This window comes from Hemicordylus capensis, chromosome 1 (genome assembly GCF_027244095.1).
Source record: "Hemicordylus capensis ecotype Gifberg chromosome 1, rHemCap1.1.pri, whole genome shotgun sequence".
Taxonomy (NCBI): Eukaryota; Metazoa; Chordata; class Lepidosauria; order Squamata; family Cordylidae; genus Hemicordylus; species Hemicordylus capensis.
The window spans coordinates 188,697,168-188,711,151 of NC_069657.1; positions in this window are offsets into that span (position 1 = coordinate 188,697,168).

The window sequence follows — 13,984 nt, forward strand, 5'->3', positions numbered from 1 at the left end:
CTGGTCTGGAACACTCTTCCAAGTTACGTGGACTTCGTGCCTCGGCCTTAGGGCCGGAGTGTATTGACTAGGAAAGAATCGTTTCACTGGGACTTGGGTCATTGTGTCTTAGGCCTGCTCCGCTGGTGATAACTCGGAGGAGAGGCTGCTGCTGCCGCCGCCGCCCCCTTAGGCGCTCCTATTTCAGTCAGGACTGAGGCATTATAAGGTGGCCTATTTAGCTGCCTTTTAGCCTTAAACGTACAGTCTGATCCTACACACTTATCGGGCAACCCTAATGTCTTCAGTGGAACTTGCTCCCTAGTAAGCGTGCATAGGGCTCAACCACGTTTATTGATTTCTCCTACTTCCTCCCTCTTCAGCAATCAGACCCGCCGCCCCCCCCAAGCAACTTAAATACATATTCCAACTTAAACAACAAAAAGCACAGCTAACACTACTTATTTCATCCAAGATTAGCCTAAACCAGTTTAAAATCCATGCTCTATGTGCTGTAGAAAGGTCTATGGACCAAGGGAACCACCAATGACTTATAAAGCTTCACTTTTATGAAGCTGTGCAGTGCAATTTAAGTTAGTCTCATTGTGCTCTAAGATCTGATCTCTAGAGTAAAAATAACCATGTACACTGCTCTGAGCAACTTGGAGAAGAGCAGGATATAAATGTAAAATGTTTTATTTTATTAATAGAGTAGGTCTAGTTATGGGTATGGTTAGAACTGCAGCCTAAAGGTCCGGTTTTTTTTTCTGGATTAATTTTCAGAGGAACTGGGACACCTGGTGGAGGTAGAACAGAGCTGGTAGGTAGATCATACACATGGCCCCGAAGAAAGGGTGTTTTAGTCCCAAATATCACAGGTCTCTTGCAAATTTTCTTCCTCCAGCTTATGCAGTGACTGGCACACAGAGCAAAGAAGCAAGGTGCAGCGAGAGAGCATCTTAGCATAATTTGCCAACTAACTGCACTGGTGTATCAGAGAAGTGGTAATTTTTGACGCCCTTCCCTTCCCCCGGAAGGCTTCTGTGCCACTTGAAAATTATACCTGCTTTGTAGTCCCTGGATGTGTTTTTTGATAGCCCCTTCAGGAACTAAGCACTAGTTTCCAGGGGAACGTCAAGAGGCCCAAAATCTCAGACCAAGCCTCTAAGACTAGCAAGTCGCCAGAGGCATGCAGTCTTTATTGACCTTTCCGGTATAATATTCAATTGGTTTTTTATTCTGTTTTCCAACGCAAAGAGATGGTCTTCACTACAGAGATGCCAAGGCCTACAACAAACGTCACCTTCTTCCAGTCATGGCCAATGGTTGCTAGAGGAAGTTCGGGCAGTGCTAGTCGGGACTTCATCTCTGTATAAGAAATATACTTTTGCCGGAAGTGCGGTGCAAGGTTCTCAGAAACCGTAGGCAAAGCGAATAGGGGGGGTCATCCGTGACACGTGCGGCCAAACCCGTAGTCCCTCACAAGGCGGACATGTGCAGGTCAAGATAGCTTACATACGTTTACTCGGAAGTAAATAAATGGACCACTCATTTTCAGTGGGACGGACAACTCCCTAGCAAGGGCGCTTGGGAATGCATCTCAATACAAAAAGAGCACCCACACTGAACTAACCAGCAGGAAACAACCCATGAGTGACACCAACTACCGCCTCGATCCTGCATTTTCCCTTGCTCCCCCAAGACCGCAACACTCTTCTTGGAGAATATACTCCCTCAGACTCACCTCCATACATAACCCATCCAGACTTGGCCACCTTGGTCTCTACGGGACCTGCATCTCTTCTAGGACTTGTTTCTTTTTTAAAGGCGCATCTTCAAACTGTAGCATCTTGAAGCACCCGTTGCCTCTTATTAGTAGTACGAGGCAGAAGAATGAGCGCTGGATTGTTTACTGTCAAATCCTTCTCAGTTTCCATTCCATCCTGCCCCTAAAGATTTTGATTACTATTCACTTCTCTTTAACATTAAAATGTTTTTATTACAGATTTATACAAACTGCATGGGTATTTAGAAATGTGAATCAACATTTTGATACTGAATAAGGATTCCTTATAAAGGAGTGTAAACTGTATGATGATATCCAAACATTAACCAAGAAGGAACCCGCGGCTCAGCCCACGGCCTTGGGCCTGAGATGCAAAGGGGCACGTGTTGTCCAGATCACTGGAAACACCGCAGAAGGAACTCGCTCCACTCCTACGACGACATGTAGGAGTTTGTGGAATTGTTCTTCCCACGCCACCACCCCAAGATGTCACATCCACTCCTCCGTGTAAATTCCCTCTAACAACTTCATCACCGGCCTTTGATCGCCTTTAACTTAGCTCTATTATAAAAGCTGCTTTCCAGTAGGTGTAAGGAAGACGATCAGATATTTCATTGTTATCCTCAGTCTTTTATGTGTGAGAATATTTTAGGAGACGCTTACAAGAGTTCTGCAGATGGTGAGGAGTTTCGGGCGTCTGTAGCTTTCTGACATGAGAGAGTGAGAGAGAGAGATCTTTTGTGTATGCGTGCGTGTTTTTAATGCTATGTGTCAATTTCACTACCATCCTTGCTGTTTGCCATAGTAATGTAACGCATGGCGCGGCTGGTGAAAGCCAACCTTTGCGCTTCCTGGTTCTGAACAGGAGGTAGCTCATTCACGTCGGTGTATCTTCTTGATCAAGCAAGAGGCGGGGTGGGGGAGGGCGGCGATGAATCCTAGCCTCATTCTAGTCGGTCGGTTTTTTGTAATTATTTGCACAAAGGTGACTTGACGCTTGCTCCCTAGTGAAACTGGTGACGTTCCCCGACCATATGGCTGAAGAGGCTACTGCCTCTTTTCCTGACACGGCTTTTCCAAGGCGGTTTGATGTATACCACCAGCTTATGCTGCTGGAGAAGGAAGGAACTGAACGTGGCCCAGCAGTCTGTATTGGCTCCCTGATCTCGGTTAGCTGGGATGTCCGTCTTTTTTAATCTCGTGTAGGAATGCATGCACCTATGTAACTGGGACTATGGAACATTTTACATGTTCCATATATAATTGAGATGTATTTCAATATACATCTCCTAAGGTCTGTCCAGGCAGTGAATTTTTCGGTGGCTTTGCTTTATATATGAAAAACTGACTAACGTCAGGTTCTCCTACTTAGGGGAGTTGAGAACCACAGCATTTCAAAAAGAAAGCCATTTTCTCGACTTTGGGGTTGTCAGATGGGCCACTGGCAAAGTGTTCCTTCTACATACGACTTCTTATGCCACTCCAAACAAGTTTTTCTTAATCAGCTCCATTGTTTCTTTCTAGTTTCTTACACTTCCCAGGTGCGAGACGGAAGGAGGACAAGGAATAGGAATGAAGGCTTTCTCTTTATTTCGCCCTTTCCTTCTACAGCGGCCGGAGGTGTCTGGGGAGATGGAGACCGAGCGACAAAACAGGAAACATTTGACACTGGGAAGGGCAAATATATGTCCATAAATCAAATATTCTCTCGGGCGGCCCAGAAGCTGAAATTGAACCCTTGTTTACTACTACTGTTATTGGCTTAGAGACCCATGTTTCAAGGATTTTCAAGAATATTTCAGCAAAAAAAAATTGGGGGCACGATCTAGCCAGAGTTAAGTGCTTTAAAGCAACCCTTCAAGCACACTTCCTCAACGAATACCCACACACTTGGCTGAGGCTAGGAACAGGCTGCACTCTCCATTATTTCATTGGGGCAGGCCCAATCCTACAAATGTTTACTCAGAAATAGGTCCCCTGAGTTCCATGGGACTTATTTCTAAACAAGCGTAGAGCAAAGAGGCACCTTTCAAAGTGGCAATTCGCTTGTATTTAGCGGGGAAGAGCAAGTGTCCAGTCTATCCAGTCCCAGCACACGTTCTAGTAACTGTTACTGGTGTGTACCTTGTGTCTTCTTTTAGTCTGTGAGCGCGCTTGGGACAGGGCACCGTCTTATTTTTGTTTCCTGTGCAAACCGCTTTGAGAACCTTTTGTTGAAAAGCGACATATGAATATTCGTCATAGTAATATTCGTGTTTATGTAATATTCGTGCTTATTCATGTAATATTCATTACATAAACACGTCTTTTCCACTTAAATCTATGGGAAGCGCTTTACCTTTGGTTGGATCGTGCCCATGACTAAGAGTTAAATTCATAAAAGCGCTTCTTAACTGTAAACCAGATTCTGCGAAAAACAGTCGAGATCTCCGGCTGTAGGAAAGACAACCTGCGATACAGGGAAATCCTCCATTGACCTGTCGTCTCCCCAGGTCTTGCGCTGTTCCAAATAGATATTATCAATCTGTGTCTCATGTAAAACTATTCACATACAAAGTTATATTCTGGTTCCTCTGTAAAAGAGACCAGAATCTTTCATCTGGATCCGAATTACATTAGGTGTAGAACTGCCCCTTTTCACCCCGTCAGGTTTTCTGTGCATTTAACTGGATTGTGACAGGAAGAAATGCAGCAGATGAACACTTCTTGCATCACTGCATGGGTATGCTGGGAAAAGCTTTACCTGTTAGCTCTGCCGCAGTAGTTAAAGAAATAGGTAGGAAGACTAGGTGCGATTCAACCCCTCTGACCCAGTCATGGGGTTTAACGTTGATTTCCTCCACTCTGAGGGCCTAAAAGTGGGGTATACAATTTAAAAACAAACCCGTACCATTATTATTTGCCGTGAACTGCCTCCATTATTTGGGAATTGCATCCCTACCTGGAAGTAAGTCCTGCTTGATGAAACCAATAGTACTTTCTTGCCAAGACGATGTTTCGAATCAGAGTATTTAGCTGCCCTGCTGCTCGCACCAAATTAGAAACGTGGGAGGCCAAGTGAGGCAATATCTTGTACTGGAACAACTCGGCTTAAAATGGTGGGTGTGAGCTTCATATTCTGAGCACACATAACAAGGGGGAGGGTTGGTGAGGCTGGTGATTATTCCCATTTCACCGGCGGGAGAACTGACGGATGTTCCCCCTTACGACTTGCCCAAGGGCCCAATAGCTAGTCTAATGAGACTGGCTGAGAAGGCGGGGGTGCACTTGCCAGAAACCCCTGTAGGGCAGCAGTGCACAATTTGGGCCCGCCGCCTGCCGATGTTGGACTACAACTCCCATCATCCCTGGCGATTGGTGGCTGGAGATGGTGGGAGCCGGAGGGCCGAAGCTGTGCAGCTCGCCTCGGCCATAGGGCCTATGACTCGGGACCGCGGCTGGATTGGGCCGGCGGAGCTTTCCGAGGCAGCCGCTGAGCGGCAGTGACAGCGCCACGCGTTCTTTTGTGGCCGCTTGTGCGCCGCTCTCCACCTTTGAACCACCTGGAATGTATTAGTGGCAGCCTAATTGATAAAATGCCTCAGGTGCCATCGGTAGGCTCAAGTACAGCTAGAGAACAACAACTGCTAATTAGGCACTAAAGCAATAATTGGATGGGAAAAAACGACTCAGGACTGTATCGAGATCATGGACTCCGAAGCTGGCACGGTTTGTGTTTACAACAGGTGTTTGAAGAAACCGCGCGACCCCTCTAGAGCCAAGGCAGCTGCAACAGGCGGCCCCAAAACTGCCTGCAGGATCACGGTTTCCATTCCCTCTTTCCCGACAGGAGCCCGAAGGGCGCTTGGATAGCGGCGCGCCTGCAACTGCGATTGCGTGAACGCAAATGGCCCCCGTCCACAGGCTTACACTGTATATAAGGAGACAATACAGTATAAGGACGGATTACAAGAAGCTTACGATGTGTTTTCTTTCCGCTGAAATAAAGTGATCAGAAGTCGAGTCGCAAAAATAAAACCAAGCTGGCTGTAGAACGACATATATACCTCCTTGTCATTAGTCTCCTGGCCCGGCAAAGGGAGGGCCGATTAGCTCTTCCTGCTGCCTGCTTTCTGGTGGAGTGGACCTCAGACTGCCTCTGCTGTTAGGCGTGAGAAGGAATCCCCATTTCATAGAGTGCTGGAGTGGGGAAGGGACCTTCCAAGTCTTCTAGTTCAGTTTACACCAGGATATGTAGCCGGACCTGCCTACCAGAGTCTGGCACAGCTCCCCGCTTGCCCAGCTCAAAAAAGCGGGGGAACCAAGACGTCCCCATGCTTCTCCTCTCCCGCCTTTTTGGGTTTTGGCGAGTGTGCTAGAATGTGAATTCCTGGATACATACAGGAGGAAAGGACCATGTAAACTGGAAATGGTGTGTCTCGATCCCTAGCTTGCAATTTCACTGAAATCCATGGGATCTTAATTTTTTTAAAAATGTGAATATATCAGCACGGACCCTTTGGCCAGAACTAAGAACGTTAAGTCAGGTACTGGTCCACGTACACAGGGGTAAATATTTCTTGGACACCCTCCATTTCCAGGCCCCCAAAACATTGCATCTCTCTGCTCTCCTATATGACACGCATCTTAGGGACTGGCAAAGAGATTTATATCCAAAAAAATATCCTAAATCGCGCCAGATCACACCGCACTGCAAAAATGAACGTACAAACATTACAATTAAACTAAATAACACTATAAATGTAGGGCTCATATAGTGTATGAGAGAGGGGGCAGGGTGGGAGAGATGGTTTTGTTAACACAGACAGAAGCGCAAACACGCTTGATATTATACGCTCGTGTCTCTGTTAGAAGGAAGCACAACAGCCCTGTTTTCCCTGGAGACTTTTCACTGCAGAAATCTTGGGGAAGAGAAAAACCGGATCCCGGCATGCAGTCAGTTTAGCCGGCCCACGGACCTTGCGGGTTAGAACGCTCCCTTCCGAGCCAAACAGGTTCCCTAGCGGAGCGCTGCGCCTGCGCCTGGCAGCCCTTGTCACTTTCAGCGGCTCTAGCGTGGAGCTTGTGGAAAGACTCGACACACAACTCTGGACAGAAGGGTGGGGGCGTAAAAGGCCAAGTCCAGGCTCCAGGGGGGCGCTGGGAAGAAACCTCGGGCGCCATGCCATCCATAAGATGCGGAAGCCCACGGGCAACTCTGCAGCCAAGCCCACAGACACGGCATTTTCCAAGCAGGAGCCCTTTGCAAGCCCTGCCTCCATGGCGCTGCAGTTTGCAGGGTGCGACGATTATTAGCTACGGCTCCGACTTGCATGTCTCCAGCCTGGAATGGTGGCTCACAGCCAGCGCCAGAACGAACAGCTCTCCCTCTGCTTGAACTGCCCGATTTAACTCCAAGCATTGTATGCATCCAGTGAATTGTGCTTATGCTTGTTCTTCGGGAACCCCGAGTCTTCGGCTTTCCAAAGGGGTTTCAGCCGCCGCCTTTATTACCTACAGGCAGAAGGGGGCTGAATGATCCCCCATCTTGTATGAACAGATTGACTCATCTTCCCCCACCCCCCGAATCACAACATAAATAGTTGTCAATACAGCAAATTCTATACATGTTTACTTGGAAGTGAGGCCGAGTGTTTACGTTATTGAGGTCAGTTATTCAGGTAAGTGTGGATAGTATCCCCCACCCTACAGATTTTTTACATGTTACCAGACTGGTCATCACAATTCCTAAGTCAACATAAGGATTCACCCTACTATCAACCGGCCTGCCCGCCCCCTCCCCTCTAAACACTCCCCTCCCTTCTTTCACTCATTACAATGTTGGAAGCAAACAGATTCATATACACACGACGCGCCGTAGCAATCTACACTCCAGATTTTGTTCATCAGACATTCTTTCTTTCTTTCACCCTGAGCCACCGCAAAACGAGCAAGCCTTACGAACGGAAATGCATGCATGAATGGAGAGACAGCAAATATGAGACTTTGATTTCAGGGGAAGTTGCGCCGGTGGCTGGAACAAACCGAAATATTCCAGGGAGATTGTTTCTTTCTAGCCCTCCCACGCCCAGTGAGAGACTGAATTTTCACGATGAGTTTGTTTTGAATTACATTCTGATTACTGGGTTTTTTGTTTGGCTTGGTTTGGTTTTTTGGTGAGATGGTTATCATAGATTTATCGATGGGCCTATCAGGAGCCTGGTTTTATATTATTCTCTTTATACCGAGAGTTGTCTCTGGGCACTGTCTAGGCCATATATTATCAGGAGGAGGCCCAATCAAAACACACTGGAATCGAGCTGAAACATTCACACTTTATTTTAGTAATCAGGTATTTAGTCATAGGTGCTGGGTTTAAACTGAGAGAATGCATCAGGAGCGGTGAGGCTCTTGGCTTCAACCACACCCTATGGTGTACTAGCCCTAACCTGATTCAGACATTATGCTGTAGTGTTTGTGTTTGTGTGAATACTTGCCTTCATTTTAAAAGTGAACTTGGATACAGGCCTTTCAAATGTATGGTACAGATAGGAAGTGTACTTCTGTACCTGCTTTTAACATTACATGTGAATAACTGTACCTGTCTACATATCTGTACCTGTGTACCCCGTGCATTCTTCCTACCAGTGCTGAACATAATGTATGAATGAGTCTACGAATGTACACTTGTCTGTACACTTGTACATGTTTTTGTGTGAAGGAGTGTACCTGTGTTCATTTTAAAAGTGAACTTGGGTACAGGGCCCTCAAATATATGGTTCAGATAGGAAGTTGCTGCTGCACCTAGGCTATGTATGAACACAGTACTTGTGTACAGATCTCTACCTGAGTATACTGCAAGTTCTAAAAGTGTTGAAAATAAAGTGTGAATAGGGCTACTGACTACTCAGAAAGTTAGTCCCACTGAGTGCAATAGAGACTTCTTCCTAAGCAAAGGTACAGAGGATTGCAATCCTAAACGTGTTTACTTGGAAGCAAATCTTCTGTTTCCATTAGATTTATTCCAAGGGAGTGCGTTTGGGGTTGCAGCGTAAATTAAGTCTACGGTCCTTGATGGCTAGGCTCCCTCACAGATCGCTTCTTTACTAATCGATACAGAAACGTCTGTCTAGAGCGTGATGCTGTTCCATTTCTGTTCACCTCTTGGCAAAACTCGGTGGCGATTCTGCTCTGTGACCCCGAGGAGCTAAATCCAAGGACCCGCCCGTCAAACTCAAGAGTGGAACACGAAGGTCAGTGTCTCTCCCACTCTTCACGAACCACTGCTTCCTCTGGCAAGAATTAATACAGCCCAGCGCAAGTTGGAATCAAACCCCTACTCATTCACCTGATGGTGGGCCACACACCCTTCGTTCTTCCACAGCCCCACTCTAAGTTCCCGTCCAACCGTGAAATTGACTAGAGTTCCATAGGATCGCCTGCCCAGATGGGACTGCCTGGGCCAGTCTCGCGGTATCCCACGGAGTTCAGTCCGCTGTAGAAGACGGTGGGCACTGGGATGGAGTTAAAATAAAAACCCAACTCTTATAAGGAGAGTTCGAGTTTTTCATTCATATGTATTTGTACACACCCACACACGCACGCATGCTTTTCCCCATTGACTGCCTAACTTTGTCCTCTAAGGGTGACGCACATGGTGTCCCTCATTGGCACCATATAAACCGCATCCACACATTATTTTAAATGGATGTAGTATTTGTGTGCAGTGTGAACATAGGAACCTAGGCAGCTGCCTTCTACTGAGTCAGACCATTGGTCCATCTAGCTCAGCGTTGTCTTCACAGAGTGGCAGCTGCTTCTCCAAGGTCGCAGGCAGGAGTCTCTCTCAGCCCTATCTTGGAGATGCCAGGGAGGGAACTTGGAACCTTCTGATGCTCTTCCCAGAGCGGCTCCATCCCCTAAGGGGAATATCTTACAAGACTCACACATCATCTCCTATTCATATTCAACCAGGACAGGACAGACCCTGCTTAGCTAAGGGGATAAGTCATGCTTGCTACCACAAGACCAGCTCTCCTCCCATAGGCTAGTGTGCACATGTACAGATCTGTACACAGTATGAGTACATTATGTTCAAGGCAGATACAGCAGTACCCTTCTTATACTGCACCTGAGGGGACCTGTACTCAGGTTCACTTTTAAAATTAATGCATTTACATAGTCATCCACACAAAAACCTGTACATGTGTAGAGACTCCTGTGCACACATATAACCTCCTAATATCTGAATAGAGCTAAACCTAATCTAATCTGTAGGTGGTGGTTTGAACAATTGGATCCCATGTATGTTCCCATGTTTCAACCGGTTTTTCTTTCTCCCAGCAGCTAGCTTCCCCCTAAGGGTTCAAGACTTAGAAGGGTGGGCCACAACCTTCTATTCCAGCCAGTGGAAAGTCCTATATTAAGGTTTCAATGCTGTACCTACTTATTGGGGAGTAAGTCCCATTGAACTCAGAAGGATTTCTGAGTAAACACACTTAGGATCTCACATTTCAAAAGGTCCGTTATTCTCCCTCCGATGCTTCTTCCAGGAGCATTGGCCCTGCCCATGTATATAAGACCAAAGGCCTATTGGTCCAGCATCCAGTTTCTGAGTGGCCCACCAGAATCAGGGGCGGAGCTAGGGGAGATGGGGGCATGTCCCTCAGGGAGATAATGAAGAAGATAGGGAGGGGTGGAGCTGAGGGGGACAGGATTCTTTGAGCCCATTCGCTCAATTATAGCTACACTCTTGCACCAGATACTTCTGGGAAGCCCACAGCCAGGAGATGAAAGCAAGCCGGAGCCCCAGCAACTGGTATTCGAAGGCATCTTGCCTCTGAGCCTGGAGGTAGGCTATAGTAAGGTGCGCTTGATAGACTTGTGCTCTATGGTAGGACACAAGCCTATCAAACAGCACGCTACTAGTCTTGACGGCTATAAACTACTTCCAGGCTCAGAGGCAGAAGCTTCTTCTGTCTACTCCGCTCTTAAAGACGTCGAAGCAAGTGGCTAGTGCTGCCTCTGCACATTATGCTACCCCCTCAAAGTGGGTCTGCCGCAGATTTAGGAATAATAGCTGCAAAAGGTGCTGAGAGAACATCTCTCCCACTTCAGCACTACAAGTCCCAAGATTCCTTGGGGGAGCCATTGCCTTTCAACCAGTTTACAGGGCAGGCAGACCCTGGTAAGTGAAGAATTCCCATCACCTGGGCAGTTGATATTGAAAATAGTGCCTAGTGCTATATCGGGCAGCAGCGATATAGGAAGATGCGGAAAGGCATCATCTCATGCTCCCCGGGAGGAGGCAATGGTAAGCCCCTCCTGTATCCTACCAAAAAAAACCCCACAGGGCTCTGTGGGCTCCAGGAGTCGACACCGACTCGACGGCACACTTAACTTTTTTACCTTCTCTAAATAAGTGTGAGGCACCCACCAGGACTCCGGGAGAGTAACTGGTCATCATGGGGGGAGGGGGGCGGGAGCAAGAAGAGTCCTTTCATCCGCTGAACGGAGAATCTGAAGGTAGACTCGTTTTTGCCATGAGCCTGGCTGGTCCCAGCCCGGGACTCGAAGCAAGCTCGTCGGCGTCCTTTCTAATCGAGAATGCGAACCGTCAGTAAGCTGGGCTAGGCCTCAGATCTCTGGTTTGCTTTAATATCGAATTCTTATCCATGTGAGGCTCCCTCCCTCCCTATTGCGTTTAGAACTAGGAGCAAATCTGCCTGCGCCGCTAAGCAGGGCTTGCTTGCGAGTAAACACGCACACAAGCCCGAGCTGGCTGCTCTCTGCTTCGAAAGGGCAAACCAATGGAAACGGGCCAGGCCTCTAAACAGACGCCGCAGAGGCGGGAAGGCTTCTTCCTAAGGAGTTCCTCTTCTATCCAGGTTTGTAATGGAATGGGAGCGCGAAGGAAGGGGGACACATGACCAAGCCAGTTTCCACGCTTCCCACCGGCGGCATCTTCCTCTGTGCGAACTGGGATCCCTCGGAGGAGATGCTGTGAAACAATATTGCAAATCCCAGAGGGACTTGCTTGCCTGAGCCAGCCAGCCGCAAAACTTGAGCCACCCACCCGGGTCTCTCCTCAGCTGGGGCTGCGGCGCGCTGGACCGCCTTGGCTGCACGGCTTGCAGTGGGACTCTTTCCTCGTTGGTTGCATTGTTTGTATTAATACGAATATCTTGTTCTGTTTGTTTTGTCTCCTGGGAGCCAATAAAGCTGTGAAGTTTTTCTTTACACCAAATGCAGCTCTACGGGCGATCAATCAATGGGTAGTTTTTGGATAATCTGTGAGAGTGAGAAATCTAATAATGCAAGCAACTAAAAACAGGAAAACAGTCTATTTTCTCTGAGGTTAGCTGCGCCAGGACTAGAAGAACCGTACACAAAAGCATTGGATGTTGTGTGAGTGTGTGTAGAGAGAAATCTCTCTCTCTCTCTCTCTCTCTCTCTCACACACACACACACACACACACACACACACCACTCCCCTATTTATATGAAATATTTAGTGCTCTATTATATGCTCTTCTAATCACACGCATCCCTCCTGGATATATGTATAGTAACGATTTCAGTGGTGGTGGTTGCAATAGAAAATAAAAAGGAAAAAGGTTTGCTCCAGAGGTCACACTGGCCGAATTCTTCGAGACGACTTCATTTAAAGCGGCAAAAGTAAATCCTCAGCCGAGTATTTCAAACCGAAATCCTAAAACATACTGATTGAACAACTCAAAGCGGTTGATATCCAAGTCCACCGTGCTCTAATGGGGGCTACCAGGAGGGGGTGATGGTGGAATGGGTTGCTGCTCGCCTTCCATTTGCTTTCACGTCCATTATTTATTACATTATACCCCCCACTCTTCCTCCGTGGAACCCAGAACAGTGTACATGGTTATGTTTATCCTCACAACAACCCACTGAGATCGGTTAGGTTGAGAGAGATGTGACTGGCCCAGACCCAGAGTCACCCAGTGAGTTTCATGGCTGGACGGGGATGTGAACTCAGGTCTCCCCAAACCTAGTCCAGCACTCTAACCACTACACCACACTGTCCACTCCTTTCACCTTTTCGCGACTGCCAGAGGATTTAAGTGCAAACGTCGCTCCAGGTTAACAGCTACACCCGTTAGGGTTCCAGCTGTCTATTAAGGCACTTCTCCCTAAATTGAGATCCTAAGCACGATTACTCAGAAGTGGAGCTTACTGGCTTCCGTGGGATTGGCTCCCACGGGGTGTGTGTGTAGGACTGCAGTCAGGCAAATGCTTAGCATGCATTCATTTATTTATTCGCAATGGCACCACCCCGCCTTTTCTCCAAAGAGTTTAGGGTAGCGGATCATCCTAACCAACGACCTTGTGGGGTAAGTTAGGCTGAGGTCAAGGGGCACCCACGGAGTTTCAAGCTGCGTGGGGAACTGAACCCACTTCCCTTGAAACTCAGTGGGTACGGTCCAGCCATAGCGTAGCACTTTCAAGTCTCACTGATTTCAGTGGTAAAGTTCTCGCGCTTCAAAACGTCCCTCCCGATTAAATAAATAGGAGTCAGTAGTACTGAACTTCAGCGGAGCAGAATGACGCAGCAGAGTGTAGGCTGCGATCCTATGCCTATAAAGCACACAGAGCTAGGGGGTGGGGCTGTAAAAGAGCTCAGCCGACCAATTAGGATGTTCCACTATTAGCAGTTCACTGCAACATCTGGGATTCAATGGCGAATTTCACTAGCATGTTTTTTTTTAAGGATAATTAAAAAATAAATAAAACTATAATATAATACGACATACGCCACTCGCCCCAATGACTGGATCCTCACAAATTATTTCCTAAATGAAGCACCTAACACCTCCTGGTCATCTAGTAAAGAAATGTAATTTGAAGGAGATTTATAAAGAGAGAAAATCTCCCCCATCAGCTAAATTATCGTTAGGCGCCGTTCTCATCTCCCAGATGCCTATGGACTCCTTGGAATTAGGTGTTAAATAGACAAAAGTGACCCAACCCGCCTTTAAAAGCACAGCATGACCATGTAATCCCCCCCCCCCCAGTTTGTGGTATTAAAAAAAATGATGAAACTTCTTTCCAAGTAGCTATCACCCAGATTTAGTGTGAAAAGTAGTGTAATTGTAATTCACGCCATCAGGGTCTATGGCTGATAGACTATCAGCTGTTCTGTAGTTAGGGGAGGCCGCCTTCTTCGGTTTCTTTATTTCTTTATTTTTTTTTTCTTCCTTCTTTTTT